Source organism: Saccopteryx leptura, chromosome 1 (genome assembly GCF_036850995.1).
Source record: "Saccopteryx leptura isolate mSacLep1 chromosome 1, mSacLep1_pri_phased_curated, whole genome shotgun sequence".
Taxonomy (NCBI): Eukaryota; Metazoa; Chordata; class Mammalia; order Chiroptera; family Emballonuridae; genus Saccopteryx; species Saccopteryx leptura.
In genome coordinates, this window is record NC_089503.1 from 255,549,739 (window position 1) to 255,556,951 (window position 7,213).

Sequence of the window (7,213 nt, forward strand, 5' to 3'; positions counted from 1 at the left end):
GGAACTGTGGGCTGGATCCCAGCAGGCTGGATGCGAAGGGGAGTAGGGGGGGTTCAGGGGTACCATGGTGGGCAGGCCAGACTTAGTATAAAGGGCAAGAAACCCATCAGAAAGGAGACCCCCCAGGGTGCACCCAGCCTGAGGGACCAATGGAATCCACTATTTAAACCCCAGTGTGGTGAGTTGAAGAGTGTCCCCCCTGCACCCCAAAATTCCTGTCCACTGAGAGCTTCAGCAATGAGGTCTTTGCAGATGAAATCAGGTAGGGGCCCCAAGATGACATGCTCTGAGCAATGGGCCCCTAATCTAACTATCAGTGTCTTTATAAGAGAAAAGAGATTTGGACACAGAGACACAGATAGCAGGAGGCCGTGTGAGGAGAGAGGCAGAGATTGGAATGATGTGGCCACAAGCCAAGGGACGTCTTTAGTCACCAGAAACTGGAAAAGGCCCCAAAAAATATACAGGAGCAAGACCCTGAAAACACCTGACCTCAGACTTCTGGCCCCCAGCACTGTGAGAGAATATAGTATTTTTGTTATTTTAAGCCTCTCTCCCCACCCAATTTGTGGTCATTTGTTACAGCAGCCCCAGGAAGCCCATGCCTCTAAAAACCTCTGTGGACCTGACTCACTTGGAGTTAAATGCTGTCTCCTGACTGTGCCCCCAGGTCCCTCAGTTGGTGTCCCCTCCCTCCCCTAGACCTTCTGGTCCGCAATTCTCCCTCTTGCCCTGTAGTCAGATGAAGAGCTGCCTCTTGGCCTTTGCCTGTGTTGTTCCACCTGCCTGCAGCTCTTCCCAGCATCAGCTCACTTGGCTCTCAGGATACAGATCAGGACTTCCCTCCATCCTGCTCCACCCTAGCCTTATTTTTATTTCCCTTATCACGACGTCACATCGCACACACATCTGTTTAGTGTCTGTCTCTCCAGGACAGCAGCCTCGTATGGGCAAATTTGTTTTCTCATCCACCCTGGTACCCAGAACAGGGCTGGACATACAGGATGTGCTTGATCAAATGTACAGAATGAATTGGCCAAAGAACAGTGACAAAGGACGTCAGTCGTCCTCCTCACTCCAGGCCTGGGACTGGTTCTTCCTCCAGCCTCTCCCAGCTCCGCCTTGCCCCAGAGACCTGTGGGGAGATAGGGTTGAGGGGCTTTGGTTTCAGGAGCGTGGCCTTTCCCCTAAATTTGCCCCATCCTCTTCAGGCTGTGGAGGGCTGAGAGGTAAGGGCCTGCCCCAGCCTCCCTGCCTGCCTGCCCCAGCCTCCCACCTGCCCCAGCCTCCCACCTGCCCCAGCCTCCCGCCTACCCCAGCCTCCCTGCCTGCCTGCCCCAGCCTCCCCCCTGCCCCAGCCTCCCTACCTGCCTGCCCCAGCCTCCCCCCTGCCCCAGCCTCCCTACATGCCTGCCCCAGCCTCCCACCTGCCCCAGCCTCCCGCCTGCCCCAGCCTCCCTGCCTGCCTGCTCCAGCCTCCCTGCCTGCCCCAGCCTCCTGCTTGCCCCAGCCTCCCCACCTGCCTGCCCCAGCCTCCCTGCCTGCCCCAGCCTCCCGCCTGCCCCAGCCTCCCTGCCTGCCTGCCCCAGCCTCCCGCCTGCCCCAGCCTCCCTGCCTGCCTGCTCCAGCCTCCCTGCCTGCCCCAGCCTCCTGCTTGCCCCAGCCTCCCTGCCTGCCTGCCCCAGCCTCCCGCCTGCCCCAGCCTCCCTGCCTGCCTGCTCCAGCCTCCCTGCCTGCCCCAGCCTCCTGCTTGCCCCAGCCTCCCCACCTGCCTGCCCCAGCCTCCCTGCCTGCCCCAGCCTCCCGCCTGCCCCAGCCTCCCTGCCTGCCTGCCCCAGCCTCCCGCCTGCCCCAGCCTCCCTGCCTGCCTGCTCCAGCCTCCCTGCCTGCCCCAGCCTCCCGCTTGCCCCAGCCTCCCTGCCTGCCTGCCCCAGCCTCCCCCCTGCCCCAGCCTCCCTGCCTGCCTGCTCCAGCCTCCCTGCCTGCCCCAGCCTCCCTGCCTGCCTGCCCCAGCCTCCCTGCCTGCCCCAGCCTCCTGCTTGCCCCAGCCTCCCTGCCTGCCTGCCCCAGCCTCCCGCCTGCCCCAGCCTCCCTGCCTGCCTGCTCCAGCCTCCCTGCCTGCCCCAGCCTCCTGCTTGCCCCAGCCTCCCCACCTGCCTGCCCCAGCTTCCCTGCCTGCCCCAGCCTCCCACCTGCCCCAGCCTCCCTGCCTGCCTGCCCCAGCCTCCCGCCTGCCCCAGCCTCCCTGCCTGCCTGCTCCAGCCTCCCTGCCTGCCCCAGCCTCCTGCTTGCCCCAGCCTCCCTGCCTGCCTGCCCCAGCCTCCCCCCTGCCCCAGCCTCCCTGCCTGCCTGCTCCAGCCTCCCTGCCTGCCCCAGCCTCCCTGCCTGCCTGCCCCAGCCTCCCCCCTGCCCCAGCCTCCCTGCCTGCCTGCCCCAGCCTCCCGCCTACCCCAGCCTCCCCGCCTGCCTGCTCCAGCCTCCCGCCTACCCCAGCCTCCCCGCCTGCCTGCCCCAGCCTCCCGCCTACCCCAGCCTCCCCGCCTGCCTGCCCCAGCCTCCCGCCTGCCCCAGCCTCCCCACCTGCCTGCCCCAGCCTCCTGCCTGCCCCAGCCTCCCGCTTGCCCCAGCCTCCCCACCTGCCTGCTCCAGCCTCCCGCCTGCCCCAAGCCTCATAGCTGGTGACATTACAGTCTCAGGTCGGCTTTGGTGGGTAGACCATGGGAGTTTGCACAACTGTGTATATGTGTGTGCAAGAATGCGTGACTGTGTGAGAATTTGTGGTAATATGAGTGTGTGACTGTGTGAGAATTGAGATGTGTGAGTTTTTGCCCATTTGATTAGTTCCTCCCGTGTGTCCGACTGGCCCTGTTCTGGGCCCCAGGGCCACCTGGGTGAAGGAGACAAAACCCTGGCCTGGTGCTCCACCAGGCAGCACAGGAAACAGAGAAGATGAGCGTGGCCCCTGCACAAGAGTGACATGCAAATTCGTGAAGCATTCCATGTTTAAAAAAAAATCCCTGCCCTCAAAGGGCTGATGTCCTGGAGAGACAGACACTAAACAAACCCGTTTGTGTGTGTGTGCGCGCATGCGCGCACGCGTGTGCATGTGTGTGTGCGTGCGCATATGCAGTAACAATAAGTGTGAAGGGTCATGGGTGTGTGATTGTGTGAAAGTGTGTGTAAGAATGTGTGGGCATGAGATTGTGTGAGAATTTGAGGGTGTGAGGTTGTGTGGATATGTGAGGTGTGTGAGAATTTGAGGTTGTGTGTGCATGATTGTGAGACTGTGAAGGTGAGACTAAGTGGATGTGTATGAGTGTGTGAGGGTGTCAGTATAGATTGTGTAAAAGTTTGAGAATGTGAATGTGTGAGAATTGGAAGGTGTGTAACTGTGAGAACTGTATGAGAATTTGTGAGAATGTGTGTGACCGTAGGACTTTAAAGGGGTGTGAGCATATGACTGTATGTGCTGAGGGACAGGAACCTGTCTGCTCAGGGCACCCCTGGACCCTGGGCCTCGCTCCCTCAGTGGCCGCACCACTTCGTTCCTGCCCCTCCTTCCCTGATTAACCTTTTTCTCTTCAGGGTTTCTTTACTCTTCCCTCCAATCTTTTATTTTTTTGGAATTTAACTTTACATTTGAGGTTCTGAGGCCTGTCACCTCATCCCCTCTTCCCCCCAACACCCAAGGAGGGTCAGAGGGCGGGAAGGCAGGACCACCACCTCAGAGTTTTCTGTACCCAGGAGGTCTCTGATCCCCTGGACCAAGGAGGAGGGAAGGAGATGGGAGGTGCGGGCAGGTGCCTGGGCGGATTCTTCTACCCTCCTGCTGACAAACCCCACCTCCCGGAGGAAGGGGTAGGGATACTGAAAACCAACCCTCTGCCTGGTGGTTCACAGCCCCTGCTGCACATTAGAGTCACCTGAGGGAGCTGCAGAATGTGTCCTGGCACATCCCACCACCCTGCTTCACCACCCCCTGGAAGGAAGCTGGAAGCACAGGTTCCCAGCCCCCACACTATTGACCCTGACGACCAGACCGTCCTGGGGTGGGGCTGCCCTGTGTGCCCTGAGGGTTGTTGAGCGGCTTCCCCAGCCTCCACCCATCAGATGCCAGTAGCACCCTTTCTCCAGACATGGCCAAATTGCCATGATGGGCAGACTCGCCCCTGGGAGAACCTCTGGGCTGGGGGGACAGGTGGGACTTAGATGGACACCATAATGCAAACTGTATTCTCTCCCAGGGACCCAAAATCTCTGGGTTTTGGGGGCTTTTATTTTGCCACACGCTCCCCAAAAGCGTCTAGGGCAAAAGAGGGGAAGTAGGACCGGGGGTGGAGGGAGCTGGAGAGCCCAGGGTGGCCAGAAGTGGGGGTTGGAGGCCCCCCCCCCCTGCCCTTAGCCCTGGCTGGCTAGGAAGGAAATGGTTCCCACCTGCCTTCTCAGCAGCACTGCCCCAGGACTGCAGATTAAGAATCAATTACGAGCAGGAAGGAGGATTTGCCAGGCAGAGGTGGGTGGAGCTGGGGGCACTGAGCAGCAAGATGAACGAGGGTGACTGGCAGGGGCCAGGGGCTCAGTGGGTCCCTGGTGCTCCCTGAGCCTGTCGTCTGGAGTGCTGGTACAACAATGCCCGTTTTATAGGTTGTTGTGAAGATTTAAATGTGTACAGATCTTAGATGAATAAAAATTCATCTTATTTTATTTAACAAACATCTATCACCTGGTGCTAGATAAGTTGCTAAATAAAAATGAAAAAAATGACGGGAAATAAAAAAATTATTAGTTAAAAAAAACTAATGACAAAGGCTAGGCCCCACTCCCAGCTGTATATGCAGCGGTAGGATTCAAATAATTTAACAACTAGTTCTCTGCCCTAATGACCATTTTAAGTATAAAAAAAGGGTAGACTGAAAGGTAGTTCACTATTTCATGCATCTAATACTTAAATAAGAACAATAAAAGAAGTACACAAAACTAGATTGTTATAAGAAAGAGTTTTAAAATATTGAGAAAATATTAAATAATACCTGATAAAAACCAATAAAACTGTTATTTCCGATACTTTATATTGTTTCATGATTGGTGTCCTCACTTGCAAATTTTTTCACCTATGACGGAATGAACATTACTACGGGCGCTTAGAACATACTTTTGCGCAGGTGAATGTTAAAAAAGAGTAAGGAATGTAAATTTGTAACTTCTACTTTATAGAGAGAACTCTGATTACAAACGCCATTTTAACAACCGGTTTGCGGAACTCAACAAAAAATTAGATATCGACTCTGCCGAATTGGTGCGAACTGGCCGAATCCCTCCACTGTTGCATGGCTGATGGCCACTGTGGGAGACGGTCCTGGTGCCCCACATGTATTCCCTATTCTGGGCCAGTGCATCCCTTTTCTGCCTGCTTCCAGTATTGGTTGCCAGTAGCTCCCACCTGCCTCTTCTCTGGAGAATGTCTTCTGCGCATGGGACCCCTTTTCTGGAGACGCCAGGGAGCTGCTCCCTCCCCCCAGGGACAGCTCACAGCCCACTGCTGTCTGTTATGCGAGTGAGAAAGGCCAGCCCCCACGTCTCAAGTTGGAACGACTGTATAATGCAATTCACGCCCCAGAGCTCCCTGAGGGATCAGGCTGGGCTGCTGGGCTGGGTCCAACTGAACCCAGTCCCTGGCTGAGCCCCTTCTCTCCCCCATTCTGCTCCCCTTACTCTCTCTCCCAAGAATCCTCCTCCCAAAGTCACAGGCATCTGAACCCTGTTGTGCTTCTAGGTAGGTTCTATGGACTGAATGTTTGTGGTCCCTCCAAATTTATATACAGATGCTCTTTAACTTACAATGAGGTTAGGTCCAGATAAACCCATCCCAAGTCAAAAATACATTTAGGTCCTGGCCAAATAGCTTAGTTGGTTAGAGCATAGTCCTGATATACATACAGGTTGTGGGTTCGATCCCCCTGTCAGGGCACATATGAGAACAGATCAATGTTTCTATCTCTCTCTCCCTCTCCCTTCCTCTTTCTCTAAAATCAATAAATTTTTTAAAAATTTAAGTTTTAAAAAATGCATTTAATATACCTAAACCTACCAAGATCATCACTTAGCCAACCTTAAAGGTACTCAGAACACTTACATCAGCCTACAGTTGGGCAGTGATGTTGAGTTTTATCTCAAGAGAAATTGCCTTCGTCTTCTTCTCACCAGAAGCAGGAGACACAGATGGGCATTTTGTAGACAGGATGGGCTGTGAAAACACAAAACACAATGGCCAAAAAATCCTGGCAGTGCAGTACATTACAGAGTATCAATTGTCTATCCACATGTTCACATGGCTGGCTGGGAGCTGCAGTCCATTGCCCTGCCCAGCATCACAAGAGAGTATCTACTACATATTACTAGCCTAGGTAAAGGTCACAATTCAAAATTTGAAGTACAGTTTCTGTTGAATGTGTTATCATTTTTTGCACTACCGTAAGGTTGAAAAATCAAAAGCCAAATCATTTGTTAAGTCAAGAATCACCGATATTAAAGTCCTACCCTGCAGTGTGATTGAGTTAGGAGATGAGGTCTTTGGACGGTGATTATGTTTACATGAGGCCATAAAGGTGGGGCCCTATGATAGGATTAGTGTCCTTATCCAAAGAGGAAGAGATCAGATATCTCTCTCTCCCTCTCCTTCTCCCCTAATGACCATTTTAAGTATAAAAAAAGGGTAGACTGAAAGGTAGTTCACTATTTCATGCATCTAATACTTAAATAAGAACAATAAAAGAAGTACACAAAACTAGATTGTTATAAGAAAGAGTTTTAAAATATTAATGAGAAAATATTAAATAATACCTGATAAAAACCAATAAAACTGTTATTTCAGATACTTTATACTGTTTCCTTCTCCTTCCCTTTATACTCCTCCTTCCCTTCTCCTTCTCTCCTGTCCTCTCTTTTTTTTCTCTTTCTCTGCCATTTGAGGACACAGTGGGAAGACGGCCATCTGCAAGCTAGGAAGAGCCCTCACCAGGAGCTGAATCTTCCCGCACCTTGATCTTGGACTTCCAGCCTCTGGAACTGTGAGAAATAAATGTCTAGTGTTTAAGCCACTGGGCCTATGATAATTTTGTTACAGTAGCCTGATCTGACTTAGATGGTAGGGACCCTAACCTAAGATGGTCACCTTAATAATATGCAAAGCGCTATGCACGCCACTTCGAGTGCA

The 7,213-nt window shown here is 53.6% G+C and overlaps 1 pseudogene; it reads left to right on the forward strand.

Moving 5' to 3' along the window:
* Nucleotides 1-2,911: 2,911 nt before the first annotated feature.
* On the forward strand, nucleotides 2,912-3,007 carry LOC136390324 (U6 spliceosomal RNA; annotated as a pseudogene).
* The last annotated feature ends 4,206 nt before the right edge of the window (nucleotides 3,008-7,213 follow it).